The sequence below is a fragment of the Neovison vison genome, chromosome 2 (assembly GCF_020171115.1).
Source record: "Neovison vison isolate M4711 chromosome 2, ASM_NN_V1, whole genome shotgun sequence".
In the NCBI taxonomy this organism is placed as follows: domain Eukaryota; kingdom Metazoa; phylum Chordata; class Mammalia; order Carnivora; family Mustelidae; genus Neogale; species Neogale vison.
The window spans coordinates 150,709,574-150,725,535 of record NC_058092.1 but is presented as its reverse complement, the minus strand read 5'-3'; the positions used below and the strand labels follow the sequence as shown (position 1 = coordinate 150,725,535).

The following is a 15,962-nucleotide window of genomic DNA, read 5'->3' as shown; positions in this document are numbered from 1 at the left end:
TCCTGGCAGCCTAATCTCTAAGCATGTATTAGGGGAAAGTCTTCCAGCAGCTATGCTAAGACTTTGACAGATGGTGGGGCCCTGTGGTTTTGGCCTCCTTGAACCGGCACTCCCTGCTGGGACGGAGGGGCCTGCTTCCGTCATGGGTGACTCCGTGTCTCCCCACGTGTGGGTCCTGAGACCTCGACTGAATGCTGTCCTTGCTTTTACAGGTGGCGCTTCGAGTCTCAGGGGACGTGGCCTGCTGGGCAGCATCCAAAGCGTCTGGCCTCCGTCTCTTCAGTGGAGATGGAAGTTCAGCACGTCCAGGAGTGTGACCGCTGCCATCTCCCTGGTGTACGTGCATCGCAGTGGTAAGTAGTCTTGGTTCTGAACCTCCCGCCTGGGTTGAGGTTCAGGCCTTGACCTGGGTGTCTTTCTTGCCTGCTTCTGTCTTTCTTCCGGAGGAAAAGATAGCCTCTTCTTGTCGATTAACTCGGAGATGTACTCTTAACCAGAATGTGTAGAGTTGGCTGTGGGGGAAAATTACTTCTTGGCACATATGGAGAAGGTTCGGCAAGTCCCTGCCCCACATAAAACTTCTGAACTCCAGGTTTCCCCTTTTAGAAGAGTCCCGAGTTATTGAAGCCTGACTCTATAAAACACACGACGGAGTTAATAAAAAATCAATTGTTTTATATAAAGCAAAACTTAATAAATAAACATTCTCTCTATGATCGACATTCTCCCCACACTTGCTTTATTGGGCCATTCATCTAGAGCAAGGAATCCTGGGCATCTTTACAAATGGATGTCTGAGTGGACTTCGGCACACGTTCTCTCTCTCTCTCTCTCTCTCTCTCTCTCCTGTTTCATTTCTGGGTGGAGTGGGAGTTATAGAGGATGAGAGACTCCCTTCAGCAGGCTCCCTATGCCTTCCATAGCCTGACTAAGGGCTCAATCCCATAACCCTGACATAACCTGAGCCATAGCCAAACATTGGTCCCTTAACTGAAAGAACCTCGCAGGCATTCCTGGACAGGCTTGGTCTTTATGGAAGGGAGTGTAAGAATCCCCTCCCGTTCTAAAATCTTCTGAATTCGGGAGCATTTCCATGTCTGCAGTGGTCGTACACCCTCTCAGGCCCAGAGATACGTAGCTTTTCTTGGTGGTGGAGAAAAGCTCTTGGCTCCCATGTTCTCATAGATAGGGAGGAAGCCCTCACTGCCTGATGCTGAACTGTTGAGGTTTTCCTGCCCTGGTCCCAACAGGTCTTCCAAAGAACACCTTTGTATAAGATGAAATTACTTTGCAAGCCCCCGGGTGGCACAGTTGAGTAAGCATCTGCCCTTGGCTGAGGTCAGGATCCCTGGATCCTGGGGGAATCAAGCCCTGTATTGGGCACCCTTCTCCATCTTCCTTGCTGCTCGACTCCGACTGTTTTTGCTTTCTTGCTAGCTCTGTCGCTCTCCAATAAGTGAAGTAAATAGAGATATTTCTAAGCGTGTAATTAATTTGTAAATCCTTTGCACTTTGTGAGGACAATATTAGTAGAAAGAAGGACCCATGAGAGGTAGATCACAAACCATGTGTTTGTTGAATCTTGTGGCCATTCATCCTTTCAATCTACCTACACGGATAGGTTTCTGTTTTCGTGAACATCCATCGATCGCCTTGTGTTCTGAGATTCTGAGGTCACCCTCGACTTGATGTTCTCATGGATCCCAGGCAGAGGTACTTCCTGTGACCCCACTTGCGAGCAAGAGACAGTACCTGTGTCAGTTGTGAGAGGTTGTAAAGGAAACGTCCCCCGTTCTTACTTGGCACAGTGTGCACGGTTGTGAGACCCCACCTGTTCGGTGAGACTGGCCTTTATGGAAGTACTCCTGGATCAGAGCAGATGTGCTTGATTTCTAGCTATAGGTTACTGGAATAGCACATTCCGCATCCCTCAGAAGGGGGCCCTGCTGTATGTGTTTGCAGTGTCTGAGTTTGTATCTCAGAGTCACCCGGAGGAATTCCTTGGGAGGTATTTGTCCAGTGATTCTATGGTGAGAAGAATTTCCCCTTGTTGCGTTGGGATCAGTGATTCCTTGGTGTGAGGCTGTCATTGCTGGCTAGGGAATAAGGGATAGCTGAGCCCATTCCTTTGCTCATCAGACTGAGAGGAATTACTTGTGTGCGAATCCACCCAGGTCCTTCCTGTGTTGGCTCCGTGAGGAATGGGATTCCCATATGGGATGTTCTCGGCATTCAGCCACAGCGATGATACAGGGGGTCCCAGGGGTGCCTGCACCTTTTCTCCCGTGTGAGGGGTGAAGCACACTCTGAGATGGTAGCGGGAGCCTCAGGCCTGAGCCCCACCTGAAGCTTCTCCCAGCAGGATACAGCGCCAGTGCCTCTCCCCGTGTGAGTTCTCTGGTGTTGGGAAAGGTCCCACTTCTGGCTGAAGGCTCTGCCTCAGTGACGGGAGACAAGGGGTTTGTACTGTGTGATTTCTGTGGCGGTGAGCAAGGTGGGCGCTCTGGGTACAGGCGGGGCCCCAGTCATGACAGACACAGATTTCACTGCTCTGTGCTGTCTGGTGTCTCCAAATGTGAGAGCTGTATCGAACAGCTCTTCCACATTGACCGCATTTGTCGGGGTTGCCGCTGGTGTGGATCCTCGGATGCTGACTAAGGGTGTGGCTGGCCTAAATGCTTGCTCCTGAGGATGGCATTCAACCGGTTTCTGTCTTTGGGAAGGTGCCCATGGCCTCGAAGGGATGCATGTTGCTGCGAGCTCTTGTGCAGCAATCCCAGCACATGGCTTCTACCCCTTGTGAGGTCCTGGACGTGAAGAAGAACGGAGCTCTCTGAAGCAAGGGTCTCCTACCTTCGTTCCATCCCTGAGGTGCGTCTCCGGTGGTCTTACTGTGTAGAGAGCTGAGCACTGCCTTGGGGTTGTTCCCTCCATGTGTATCATGTCTCCTTTCCTTGGAAGGGTGAGTTCTCTCATGTCTCCCGAGGTTAGAGCCCCCACTAAAGTCTCTCCCACACTGGGGAGATGGGTGTGCTGTGATCCAGGATGGACGAGCTCTGATGTCCCTGGCACCAGGGACACATGGCTGAAGGTTTTTCCACACTGTCAGCAAATACAAGGCTTGTCTTCCCAGGACACAGCACACCCGGAGTGAGGTGAGGCACGTGAGACCTCTCCGTGCTGTGCCCCAGCATTGCCCGGGTTCCTGTGCAGTGTGAACCCTCTGCTAATGGCCAGAACAGGAGGGGCTGTGGCAGGATGGCTCCCTCACGTTCCTCCCTTCCTGACTCAACGCACACGTTCCAGCCCCTTCCTTCAGGAATGGTTGCTGTGTCTACCCCTGCAAGCCACTTGTAGTTGGGTGCCTATTCCTGTTTGGAATTCAGATAGATCTTTCTACATGGTAGCCTCACCCCCACATCAACTGCTGATTAAATTTTTGATGTTTCCGTTTCAAAGACTATATACCCGTGAATCGTGCTGAAGCCAGTGACTTTTCCAGACACTCGGGCGGCGCCTTGACTCAAGGCTCATTTCAGCCGAGAAATGAAACTCTTCAGGTTTCTGGTAGGACAGCCCGTATGCTCAGGGCCTTGGATGACAGGAGATTGTGGGGAATGCTTAGCATAGCCCGTGTCCAGCTCTAGTGTGGAAGGCCAGGTTTCATGACCCTGAAGCTTCCCGTTGACTTGCAGAGAAGCAGACCTTTGAGATTCCCCCTTGTGGGTCTCCCTTCATCCTTTATAATAGGGAACATATTGCCGTGAGCTCCTGGGTCTTGTACGCACAGAATGAGTCCCGGAACACTAGGTGAAAAAGTACTGAAGCGCTGTGTGGGGACTAACAGAACAGAACGAGAAATGGAAAGAGGGGGAGGGAGGAAGGAATACAAAGAACAAAAAGATCATGCAGGGACGGAAGGAAGGAAGGGATGGCGGGCGGTCTTGAAAAAGGGAGAAGAGGAGCTGGTAGAGAGGCATTAGGGGAAAGAAGAATTTTGAAAGTTGTGAGACAAACATCTGAGAGTTAAGGTTTGAGCTTGATGACAAAGGAAAGAAATGGAGTCCTCTACTCAGGAGCAGGAACCGGTTATAGGGTGTTGGTGATGAGAACCTATGGACCAGATAAACCTGCGAGACAAAGAAAGTGAGGTTGGGATGCTGGAGAGTTTCAGAAGGGCAACGCCAACCACGTCGAGGACTGAAAGAGGGGCCATGTGAGGGTTTGAGTGCAAGAATCCCAGAAGAGTCCAGTCCTCGGGGGACACAGAATGTGCAGTGGGTGAGGTGGATGGAGTCGGAAGAGGGGACAGAAATGGGCCCGTGTTGCGGGGTTGTTTCCACAGGAGCCCTACAAGAGACAGGACTGATGTAGGACAGAGGTTAGCATTCAAGGCTGATGGTCATGAAAGAAGTCTGAGACGGCTTTGCTGGCAGGAGGTGATTTTTATTAAAGCACAGAGGTATGATCCTTGGGTCGAAAGGGCTGCTTGCTGGGGTCCTGCCGTGAGGCTGACTCTTTGGGATGGCATTGGGGGAGGTCAGGCAAAAGGGAGGTTTTGCAAGAACGTGGCAGGAGGATAGAGGACACCCAGCATACGGGAGGCTTGGCTCTTGTGAAGGGAAGGTGGTTTTTCCTGCTAGGAAGGCATGAATTGAAAGATGGTGGGGAGCTTCCCGGAGGAATGTTACCTTCCTCCTCTCACAGGTCCTTCTCAACGGACTGCAGAAATGGAGATCCGGGCCTCTGGCAGGTCCCTAGCCTCTCGTGAAGCGAGCCTCTTCCTGCAGAATCACGAGGACTTTTACAAACCGAGGGAGACTCCGGTCTTGCCGGGTTTTGATCTCCATCTGGGGAGAATCTGTTTTTTTCCTTTCCTCAGCTGAGGGCAGTCAGAGCGCCTAAGGGATGTCCCCCGTATCACAGGTTGGGGGGCGGTGTGGCATGCCAGCTCCTGCTTGGTGCTCAGCTAGCCTCCTCCTCCTTCCTCGTTTGCCCCTGAGCAGTGCAGAGCGTTGCACAGTTAAGGGTGTTGAAGGAGGACAGTCTCCTCTTCTGTAACTTCTTCCTACTGAATAGGGGCGCAGAGCTGTCCCTCTGCGTAGGTCGTTGCTGGTCAGGTGGGGGAGGCCCCGCTGGGGGAGGCCTCAGCTGTCAGAGTCGTAAAAGGAAGAGGTCACTGAGTGCAGGGGAGAACTTGTGACTGGATCTTCCTGAGCGGAAAGGACCATCTGTCCTCTGGAAGTTATTGCAGTGAAGGGTTCCTGGCACCACCTGCAGAGACAGGACGAGGGGGTGGGAAACAACACAACAAGATTAGAAGAAGAAAGAGAAGGAAAATCCCCATGAAGAGTCCTCTGATAGTGGGTGAGAACCCTCCCCCAGGCCAAGAGTTGAGCCAGTCTTTAAGGAGAGGAATCCTTGGAAGTGGGGATTTGAGCAGTGGTGTCTGGTAGGAACCCAGAGTTCTCTTTGAGATCATGGGGAATGTATGCACAGCATTGTGTCTTTCGATGGGCACAGGCTCCACCTTGTGTAGCAGTTACCACCTCTGAAGCCTTTGTGTTCTGTAGAACTGCCTTGTGCATTGGGATCATTCCCATATTTCACTGAGAAATCCTGTTTGGGGTGACACGGTGGGCCTTGACTGTGTACTCATAAGGACTTCCCCATGCCCCACGACATCCTCCATTCCCAAAGAGGGGCAACGATGGATGCTAGGTGTCCACGTCAGTGGAACAGAGCACCCGTGCACCGTTGCTTAAAATGGGGAAGGTTGTCTGGGTCGGTGATGGTTTTCATGATGCGCCCATGCATTTGGCCCAGGCCAAATGTCCGGGGGCCTCTGGAGCTTGGGGAAGCCATGGGCCCGGTTAGAGCTTCATGGCCATTGCATCCCAGCTTGGGGCCCTTATCGAATCCTGAGTCTTCTTGAACCGCTGTCAGGCTTTCAAGGGCTCCTCGGGTTAGGAGGGCCATTCTTGGAACATGCAAGCATTTCAGGCCCATATCGGGTTGGCGGGTTCTGGCTTGGGAAGAAGAGCCATTTCTGTCCATCGCTTCATGGGCGACGAGGACGAGGAAGGCCTGTCGGAGTCTGGATAAATGCTTGTATGATTTGTTGCCAATGAGAACCAACAGGTGGGCACTAGGATCTCTGCTCTGGGGGCAGACATGTTTGCTGACAGGCTTTGGCCTCAGCAGTCCGAGTTCGAGTGATGACGGCACTCCTGGTTCTTCTTTCCGCCTTTCCCTGAAACTGTTGCTGTTGCTAAAGCACCTGTCCTCCGCATTTTTGTAGGGGCCTCTGCAGTGTGGTGGACTTCAGAGCCTTTCCAGAGTTAGGAGCCATGGGCGTAGAGCGGTCGGGTCCAGGCCTAAGGATCGCTGGGTTTCCATTTGGGCTGGTTTCGGGTGTTAGTTTAGGATTATCTGGAAGCGTAAGGTGGTACTTGGTAATATCATGGGCCTGCTGTCATGGTTTGGTGGCCTTTGTTCTCTGGGACGCTCAGGAGCCGATGCCAAGTCCTTAGAATCAGGGGCCATCCCCGTATGAATTGGGAGGTTCCTTTTCCCAGGAGGGCAGTTGGATGCTTAGCTAAAGCCATTGATTGCCAGTGTACCTGAATAGGGGTGGCTTCTTGGATCAGTAGGACTGGGAGGGAAGAAACCATTGCAAGAAGCCCTTCTGTTTGGAGGTCGCGCCGGAAGATTGTTAGTAGGAATCGCCGGTGAGTGGGAGAAAACTTGTCCGGGAGATACGGGCACCCCAAGGGCACCCTGCACTCCAGGTAGAGAGTGGGGTCCTTCATTGTTCCCATAAGTCCCCAGAGAACCCTGTGGAGTGGTGTGTGTTCTCTGACTTTGAGAGATCGAGTTCCTCATCCCAGCCCCATCCAGCTGGTCAAGGTGCTCGTTGAGTTCCACAGTCATGGGGGAGTCTATCGCATGGTTCAGTTGCTGAGTGAACCCTGAGCCCATGGGGTCCCGGTGTTATGCCCGCAGAATAAGGAGCCAGGGGACTGCCCACCCACGAGCTAATGTGGCCATGTTTCTGAGGGTGACCCCAAGTTGTCTAGCTTAGGTAAGCGACGCATTTGGAAAGGCCACCAGAGTTAGACGTGAACGTGCACAAAGATGGGTTCTTGAAACTGACTTTTCCTCTTCAAAAGAGCACTCCTTTCCAGAGATAGCCAACTCAGGGCTCATGTTCCACAGAAAGCAAGGTGCGCTTTAACCCACATGGCCCCCTTATCGACTTAAGGACAGCAAGCCTTGTGATCGATCCGGAGTGATCGGTTAGAGTCTGCATCGCTGGGACTTCTCCGAGGAAATCTCTAACCGTTGTCTCTCGAGGCCAGAAGCCAAGGGAAGGGCCGGCCGTCGGACTGGCCTGCGATACCTGTGGATTTGGTCAGGTTCCTTTTCCTGAGGTGCCTGATAGATCCTGGGGTTCCTACTCCTGCCAGGAAGTGACACTCTTTCTGCTCCTGGTGAGGCGGTGGGTAGTCTGGAGGCCAAGGGGTCAGGCCAGCATTCCCAAGGGGCTTGCTAGCCGCCGGCTTCCCGAAAGTCAGCCTCAGTCCCTTAAAGCCCTTTGGTCTCGTCTGGGTCTCAGCCTCGCTGTCTCCGTAGGACAGTCCCATCCAAGCCTTGGTCAGATCAGCCATCAGTGATGGCCCCGTTCCAAGGCGAAGAGATTCTCATGGAACATCAGGGGATGCTGAGGGTTGCCATGGGAGAGGAAGTGGTTCCCGAGACCTTTTGACTGGAGGGCTAGGGCAGAGTCAAACGCGCCATGCTTTCACGTGCCTCCGAAGGAATGTTGGGTCCCATTTCGGTACGTCCTAGATGTCTAACATTGCCATCCTTGAGGCCCACGTTTTCCCCGAGGTGCAGCATGGTGCTTGGGGCCCCCGTTCCTCTGGCGTGGTGTCTGGGTGCTCCCGAGTTGGAGCTCAGATGAAGGACAGCCTCTCGTCGCTACACCTCTTGCTGCTGCCAAACACACAGGCTGAGCGCGGCCCGTTATGTGGGGCCGCTGCCAGTGTTGAGCCCAGTATTGGTCACGGTCCTGTGGTGGAAGCGACGGGCGGTTCTGGGGCGGCACCCTCGGGGAATCCAGCAGGGCTAGGGTTGCTGCCTCTCGAGTGGTTCCCAGGGTGGTCAAGGGGCCCTGGCAGTGCCGCTTTGTCCTGAATGTGTCATGCTCTTCAGGGTTGCAGGGGACAGCGGGAGGAGGAGCAGCCCCTGCAGCAGGCAGGGGAGTCGACGGGAAGGCTGCTGTCCCGCCCAGTCCCAGGTGGGCCCAGTCTCACCAGACAATGGACTGTATGGGCCCAGATGGTTGCCTCGTCCTCCAAGTGCCCATCATTGGCAGGGCCCGGGCAGCCACCTCTGGGTGTGGTGGCCGACCCAGAGGGTCCTTTCATCCGATCCTCGGGGCTCCAGTGCCGTCTTCTGGTGGGCTGCCCAGAAGCCTTCTCTTTGGCCTACGGAGGTCAGGCGTAAGAGAGCAGTTCCTGCAGGCGTGTTTCCCTGTGTGTTCACACCAACTCCTCCTCCGGGCCCAAATCGGAGCTGCAAGGGGGGCCCCAGGGCCGTCCTGGCTCCCTTTGTCGGAGCACCCCAGGAGCTTCTGGTGCCCCGGGGTCATGGGCACACTGTCCTGTGGCGCAGCTGTGGAGACAACAGGTGGAGCGGTGTGAGATAGCGAGTGGCGTGTGGCCTGGGCCAGGTCTTACTAGAGGCCTGTGGGGTTTTGCGGGACGTGTCTTCTGAGGTGTTGAGGTGGAGGTTTCCCTGCAGGACCCATGCGTGACCTGAAGAAAGGGGAATTTCCCGTGGGCCCCCTGGGGCAGAATGAAGGCTACACTGTCAGGGTCCCTCAGGCCCCTTCCCTGACCGACCTCCTCCATGACGGCGGGGCCCTCCTCCTGCTGGGCTGTCCCTTCCCCAGCCTCTCTGAGAGCCCTGGACATGCCCTTCTCTGTGGGGGGAGCCTTTGCCCACGCGAGTGTTGCAGGTGGTGTGGCAGAGACGACGTGCTCCCAACCCCCACGGGAAGTGAGTTTGCACATTCCACGGGCTGTGGGCAGGTGTTGGGCGAGGTGGGAGCAGGCAGGGTGGCCTTTCCCTGGTGGGTCTCTCCTGCCGACTGAGGGATCGAGGAAAGTCTCAGGAGGATGAAACTCACAAAGGGAAGTGGTGCCACGAGGGGACCCACTACCTCCCACAGGCGTCTTGGAGGCTTGGGGGATGGGAGGTGTCGGTCAGATCATACGGGAGTGGCCGGCGGACAGCTGGAGACCAGGCCCGACTCCGTGCCCACAGGGATGCAGCGCTGGGAGGGGTGAGCTGTCCTGCTCCTGTGAGCCCGGGGGCCTGTCTTTATTTGCTCATTTCTCACGTGCCTGAAGTGGGAGATGAGGCCACCCCACCACTGTCTCTTCCCGACTAGCGTTGTCCAGGAGCAAGCCATCTGCTGACTTTTCCAGGGTGGGAGGGCAAGCCTTGGGTCGTGCAGAGGGAGGGGCTCCACAGGGGGCGTGGAGCCCTTTGCCAGAAGAGCACCGTGCCTGGGCTGCCTAGGGTCCAGTCCCTCCAGGCAGCCAGTGCCCTCCTTCCAAGATCAGAAGCTCCTGGACGACAGCACCCGACCCCCACAGGGAGTTGCCCGGATCAGGTGGAGGTTCCCCATGGGATGTTCTCAGGGCTTCCTAGTGCCTACAGGGACTGGGACCTTCGTCTCCTCTCCTCTTTGTGGTCAGAGGCTAGGGCAGGACCCCGGGTTCTGTGCGGTTTCCCGAGGTGCCCAGAACAAGGACGGGGCAACGAGGGAGAGTGTGTGTCCATGTTCACCGGCCCCTTTTCCTGCCTGACTCACCCCTTTCCCGAGTCCTCCTCTTCTTCTGCTTCCCTTGTGGTTTGTGTAAAGTCCACCGAAGGGAAGCTTCTTGAGAGCTGGGAGCAAGAGCAGAAGTTGGCATGAGCACAGACTCCCCGGTAGGAGAAAACCAAGTGGGGCACCCAGGCCCAGCTTCCCTTCCCGAGGCCCCTCCAGCCGGGTGAGCCATGCCCTGCGGACTCCCAGCCCTCCTCCCTGCTCTGCGGTCTGGGGCCGCTTCCCAGAGTCTGCATGGAGGGGTCAGGGTGATAGGAGGAAAGCGGTGAGGAGGGCTGCCGGGGAATTTCAAGCAGCAGTTCCGATGCAAAGCCCGTGTTCCTGCTGGAGACGAGGGCCTCCTGGGTGGGCATCGTCAAAGCAGGGAAAGGGGAAGAGCTGGGAGTAGGCACTTATGGACAGAGGAGAGGGGAAGCCCAAGAGATGGATGTGGAAGTGCATTACAGGCACAGGGTGGCTGCTTCCGTCAGAATCGTCATCTTCCGCGAAATCCTCGTCTGGGTCAGAGAGCAGCGGGGATGCTGAGGTGGCCGTGCGAGACGACCCACGGCCTGCCGCTCTGGGGATGCTGGGCTCTGCCCTCAGTGGGGTGCGTCGCTAGCTCCGAGTCCTCCCTGGCCTTGGTTGCTTGATCTCTGCAGGGTTCGTGGGCGGGTGTCTCTGGTTGCCCACCTGCTCTTCCCACCTCCCGACTCTCTCCAAGATCCGGAAGCCCGGCTGTGTGATCCTTTTCCCGCTGGAGGCTGTCACTGTCCCTAAGACGGCCTCTGTGGGACTTTGTCTTCCTCCGTCCTTGTTTCTGTCCTTCCCTGCTCTTTTTCTTCCTCCTCCTCCTCTACCCCCCCGCCCCCACAGATGCTCCATCTCCTTCACCCTGCCAAGCTCCACCCGTCCTATTGTTGTCCAGGAGGGGGCAACCAAGGAATGAGAGGAGACATCCTGGGTCCCCCGGAATTAATCCCCCTGTGCTGGGAGCAGCTGTCATGGGTCTGGGATTTTTGGGGAGGTGCAGGGAGAGATGGCCCACCACGTGCCCACAGTCCCTGTCTGCCCAGGGACTGAGATGACCTTCTCAGAGACGTGTTTCAGGGAATGCAACGCCCTGTGTTTCCCTAAGTGCTACAGAGGTTGAATGGAGACAGGAGCACGGGAAAGTATGCAGGTGCCCTCAGCTGTTCTGGCAGCCCTGGAAAATGTCCAGCAGTGTGGTCACTGAAACACAGGATTCCTGCCAGTGCTCCTGCTGAGGCATGCCTGGAATGGACGGGGTAGCGGTGTGTGTAGGGCCCTGGGCAGGCCTGAGGGACGTTTGCCAGTTGGGCATGCCTAGGGAGTGGAGAGCATGGCCAGGGCTGTAAGCCGGCGAGGTGGGTTTGTGAGAGGAACCGTGACTCCCTGGCCCTATTCCCAAGAGACTCTGTGCTATGCCTCGACGCCAGCTGGTGAGAGGTAGTGTGGACCCAGGGAGGCAAGTGTGTGAAGCAGGTTCAGCAGCCCCTTCACACAGGCCCAGGGGACCGTGGCCCACGACAGGGGGTCTCCATGGTAGCTGCAAGGGGCATCCCGCCCTTGGGAACATGTCCACAGGTCAGACTCGGCTAGGGTGTGAAGGCTGGCAGAAGCTCCGATTTACGGGAGCCTGTGTAGTGAACCCAGGGGAAGTACGCTTTCCCTTCTGCAGCTCTGGGAGTCCCCTTGAAGGTACAGCAGCTTGGAGAGAACCGGATGGTTTGGTAGTCGGGGTTATAAGGGAGAGAATTTAGACCTGTCTTCCACCTCCTGGCTCAGACCAGAGCATAATGTCGCGGTTCTCTTGCCTAGGAGAGTGCGGTTGGGGCTGCAAGTCTTGAGCATGACCAGGTCTGGGCCCAGTGCCAAGAAAGATGCAGAATCTCTTGTGCACCATTCCCGGGAGGCCATGAGCAAAGAGGCCAAGCTATGACATGTGGCCGCGGCCAAGGGAGGCACGAGCAATCTTTGATGGAAAAGATCCTTCAAGGAGCCGCGCAAGGAGTCCAGTGATGATGACAAACCCAGCCTACCCTAAAGGCCCGTGGACACCTCGTCTGTTCTTTTCATCCCGAAACCGTGACACGAGGCAATGATGCCTGTGCCAGAGCATCCCTTTCCTTTGTTGTTTTTGACCCACCTTCCTCATTCTCCGGAGTGGCAGGGGCAACCCCATGTTCCCGGGAGCCCTGTCCCTGTGTTCCCCTCCTCGGTGCCGTTCCCTACCTGAAGAGACTTTGTCCTCACTGGTGGGAGTAGTCCTCGATGCTCTCTACCAGTAGGTCCGGAAGAACTGAAAGAGGAGCAATGCCGTTAGGAGAGAAACCGCCTCACCCCTTCATCCCAGGTGCGTTGAGATGTCTCTGGGCCATGCAGCATCTGCCTGACTTTTCTGCCGTGCTGTCAGAGGTTCACAGGGGTGGCGGAGCCGGAGCCCTTGGAGGAGACGGGGATTGGAGTTTCATGCCTTCTAATGAGACCAGGAGGCTACAGCAGCCACCTCCGTGTCATTTCTGCATGCCCATGACCGCTGTCCCCTCCCAGCGCAACCATCGGAATCTCCAGTCGTTATGGGACTCTTGACGTGTGGCTAGTGGGAGTGAGCACCTGGACGTTTTCGTTCCCTTGATGATTTCCATATACTGTGCTGAGATAATAAATGACTGTGTACGATGGATACTAGACAGACTCCTTGATCGCTCAGCGCTAGAAACCAACCAGGAGCGAGAGACAAGTCCTGCTCTCCCGCGTATTGCTCGGGCATCAGTGGCTGGCCTAACAGGGACGTCGATCAAGGGAAGACCTTCCCGGACTGAAACACACCCACCAGGCACTGCTGGAGGTCTTTGGACGCGAGGAGATTAAGGTGAAGCCCCAGTTCCTAGTATAAATGGGGAACAGATTCCGTGCAGCACTGACCAAAAGAATACAATGTGATGTTCTCGGGACAGAGGAGCTGCTATAGTAGATAAGTGAACCAGAAAGGAGCACAGTGAGCCACGACCTTTCTGAATATGAAGAAGTCTGTGGTGGGTCCCTAGAAGCTGACCTTCCAATACCTTGGATGACTCCCCTGAGCCAACAGGAGGGTGCTGGCATACAAAGAGGCAGGGGCACCTGGGAGCGGAAGAGAAATGCCCAAGGAAATGCGCTCATGTTGGCATCACGATGCTTCCCAAGAGGAGCCCAGAAAAAGCAACCTCTTCTGAAACAGCGAACAGAGTGAAAAGGCAGCCCACAGACTGGAGACGCCCTTGGCAATCCTTATTTCAGAAAAGGTGTGTTCACGGGCAAAAAGGAAAAACTGAAAGAAAACCAACCAAACAAAAGAAGACCGGGATTTCACCCAATGAAAGAATCGAGAAAAAGACTGGAATAGTCTGTGCTGCAAAGGGAACGAATGACTCGGCCAGTCAAACAGACATTGTCCGAAAAGATGCTCAACGTAAGGCATCGTGAGGGCAATGCGAATCCAGAGGACGCTGAGCTGTGGCATATTCAGTTAGGGTAGCAAGGACCCAAACCAGGAATTCAAACCCAGGACCCATGTTGGAAGGAGGCAGAAAATTGGAGACTTTGTATGAAATTCGTGGAACGCAGACTGGTACAGTTACCCTGGAACAGCCCGTTGAGCGCCCTCGGAGAGCAGTGAAAGGTACTCCCGTGGATCCCGCTTGTGCGAGTGAGGAAAAGAGATGTCGGAAAGTCAAATTCTGTTCCCATAGGTGTTTCTCATGAGAGAAAGTCTTGTTGGCTGCCAAAGAACCCTGAATCCCTGATTTGGCTCTGTTTCCATTTCCAGGCACTGAACTCCCTTGAGTTGTCTATTGGCCCAACCCTTCGGCATCTAACAAGGCCCTCTTGCACGGAGAGATGGCCAGCGAAATGGGCGGTGATTGTCCTGTCACACCTGTTGAGGTTTGCGGTTCTCTTTGGCCACCTTGCAATGCACAGAGCACCCTTCCTTCCTGCATGGACGGGGTCCAGGTGCCCCCAGTGATGGTCAGTCCCCGAAGACGACCTCATTCCCCCTTGGACAGGACACCTTTTGGGCCTACCGCCGAGAGCCCCAGCGAGGACCAGTGGTGGGTGTGGGATTTCCCCTGGGACAAGGCCAGTTGCATTCTTAGACACAGAATCTGCAGGGAAATGGTAGATCTCCATGGAGAAACACGGGGTGAATTGGCCCCATCTGTTCCCTGGCCACTGCCCCGTTGTGCGGGTCACCCCCGAACGGGCTGTTGCCGGCGGATGCCCCGGGAGCCGCCTGCAGAAGGGAGGAAGTGTGTCCCAGCACTCAGTGCTTCCGATGAGGTTGGGAAGACGCATCGTGGGGCCTCTGATGCAGAGATGTGTGTGTGTGTGTGTGAGTGCAGTGTCAAGTGGGAGGTGCTGTGACCATTCTTGCCCGAGACCTGCCTTGGCGGGTGATCCCCATGGACACTGACTCAGTAACAGGGACACACTTGTGTCTTTGGGGCACCGTCTAGCCCGTCCTAGTTAGCGACGGGATTTGCTTTCTGGGGGAATTGATGTGTATTGGCAGGGAAAGAACACCTCTTTCAATTGTAGGTGTTGAAGAGTTTTCCCATGAATGGACGTTCGTGACGTGACAGCGATGGGAAACGTCCCTGAGAACGTGGACACCATCAGTCGCCATTTTGAAGGGACCAGACACGTTCGAGAACACAGGATTCACCCACCTGACACACATACACCAACCCTGAGAATCCCAGGGCATGGATTGCCATGGAAACAGACCTCGTGCCCAGCACCCGATCCTACAGCACCTAAGAGCAGCACGGTAGCTTCCGGGGGCAGGGTCACGAGGCCACGGGTCTCGGTCCGGAACATGACCCTTAGTGTCATTGCAACAGGATCTGGATTCTGGGTGGCTCTCAAGATGGAGCCTGCAAGGAAGCCCCACCTTGCCCATTGTCCAGGTTGCTCCAAAGCAATGAGTGACTCTAGAGGACAGCATACTTACCACGCTCCCTTTCCAGCAGGGCCACCTGCGATTTCAGAAAAGAAAACATGATGAACATCAAGTCCTGCCTCGTCCCGTGTGCCCAGCTCTTTTGGTCTCTTGGTGATGGGCAGGGTCATGGACAGTGATATGGAATCCACCTAGAGGTCGCATGCCCTGGGTCCATAAGTTGGCACGGCGGTGTCAGTAGCACCCGTGAAAAAGCTCACGACCCTGTGGACTGTAACCGAACATGCCATTTCCTGCAGGGTGTTTGGAATGGGGTCCTCCTGGCTAAGGGTTGCTCCCTCAAGAATCTGCCCACCACGGACATTGTACGTGCTGAGGTGTTGGGATCTGATTGTGAGGATCAGAGAAACAAGGGATGCCGGACCTCACCTGAAGAAAGGCTAACTTACCACCATGGTGAACAACGGGGCCTCTCCCACTCTGCTGTCCACGTCAAGGCCATCGTACAGACTAGCCAGGGGATCTAGGTGGATACACACAGAGAGTGTTGGGACCGCGACAGAAATCTTTGGGAATCGCTCGGGGAGCTTTGCTTGGGGTGCACGTGCGGACCAGTATGTGGAGGTGGGGAGCTCATCGGTATGGACTGAGCTGCAGTGGGCCCTTCCTGGATGGAGGATGAAAGGTCCTGGAGAGGAGTAGGGACGTGAATAGAAACTTTGCCTCCCTTTGGAGCTCCAGGGCCTGGAATAGCTGTGAAATAGTCCATCTCCAAGGCACACCTACTGCCTGCACCCAAACCTGCACCACCTAAGAGCAGCGCAGTAGTTTCCGGGGACAGGGCCATGAGGCCACGGGTTTTTCCCCAGAAAATCCCTTGCTGTTACTCCGACCCTTCTTCCAGTCCCACCGTACCTGGAATCAGGGTGGTTCTCATCGTGGAGCCTGCAAGGAAGCCCCCAGCTTTGCCCTTTTCCAGGTTGTTGGAAACAAGTGAGTGTCTCTAGAGTACAGAACACTTACCGCCGTCCCCTTCCAGCAGGGACACCTGTGATTTCAGAAAACAGCATGAATGTCAAATCAGGCTTTGTCCTGTTTGCATGGCTCTTTTGT

The 15,962-nt window shown here is 55.4% G+C and overlaps 1 protein-coding gene across 1 annotated transcript in view; it reads left to right on the top strand.

Annotated features, from left to right (window-relative positions):
- Nucleotides 1-306: 306 nt before the first annotated feature.
- LOC122900562 (zinc finger protein 37A-like) overlaps nt 307-15,962 on the top strand; it is a 57,717-nt gene continuing 42,061 nt past the window's right edge. The window contains exon 1 of the mRNA XM_044239311.1: nt 307-353. The gene's annotated coding sequence lies outside the window, so the exon portion shown is untranslated. The remainder of the gene's footprint in view (nt 354-15,962) is intronic.